General features: G+C 29.5%; 1 protein-coding gene across 1 annotated transcript in view; it reads left to right on the forward strand.

Annotated features, from left to right (window-relative positions):
* Positions 1-570, forward strand: part of SPATA17 (spermatogenesis associated 17) — a 94,639-nt gene that overhangs the window by 1,539 nt on the left and 92,530 nt on the right. The window lies entirely within an intron of this gene.

A 570-nucleotide genomic window follows, 5' to 3' on the forward strand; every position in this document is an offset into this window, starting at 1 on the left:
GTTGCATTGACTACTATAATTCCATGTAAAAGATTCCCATGGTCATCCCATTGGAATCTAGCCAAATTACTAACACCATTTATTTCCGATTCCTGACTTCCTTTTAAGCCACACTAAGATTTCATATCCTGACATTCCAAGCCTTCTAAAGTTTGCAAATTTCCACATCTAATTTCTTTTCTATGCTTTCGTTGTTCTAACTCATAATAGTTTTAACTTATATTTGGAACTCTCTTTCCTTCTTCAGTCACGTCTTCTTCTTTTTCATATTTCTCTTCTTTAAATTCCTTCCTAAGAAACTAGCTAAAAGTTTGAAATCCTCTACTTTCACCCTGTAAGATCAGCTCATATTTACTAAAAAAATCTACAGACAAGGACAGTATCTGTCACCATTATTGATGCTATTACTGTTCAGGTAATAAATAAAATATTTTGTATCGGTCATAAAACAATGTATTTTAACTAGATCTCAGCCTTAATATATGTTTCCTATTAATTCAATTTATATTTATCATGATAATATTGACAACAGTTAATTTATTTAATATTCATGTAGATATACAATTTTAT

Source organism: Haliaeetus leucocephalus, unplaced genomic scaffold, assembly GCF_000737465.1.
Source record: "Haliaeetus leucocephalus isolate CR32 unplaced genomic scaffold, Haliaeetus_leucocephalus-4.0 Scaffold156, whole genome shotgun sequence".
In the NCBI taxonomy this organism is placed as follows: domain Eukaryota; kingdom Metazoa; phylum Chordata; class Aves; order Accipitriformes; family Accipitridae; genus Haliaeetus; species Haliaeetus leucocephalus.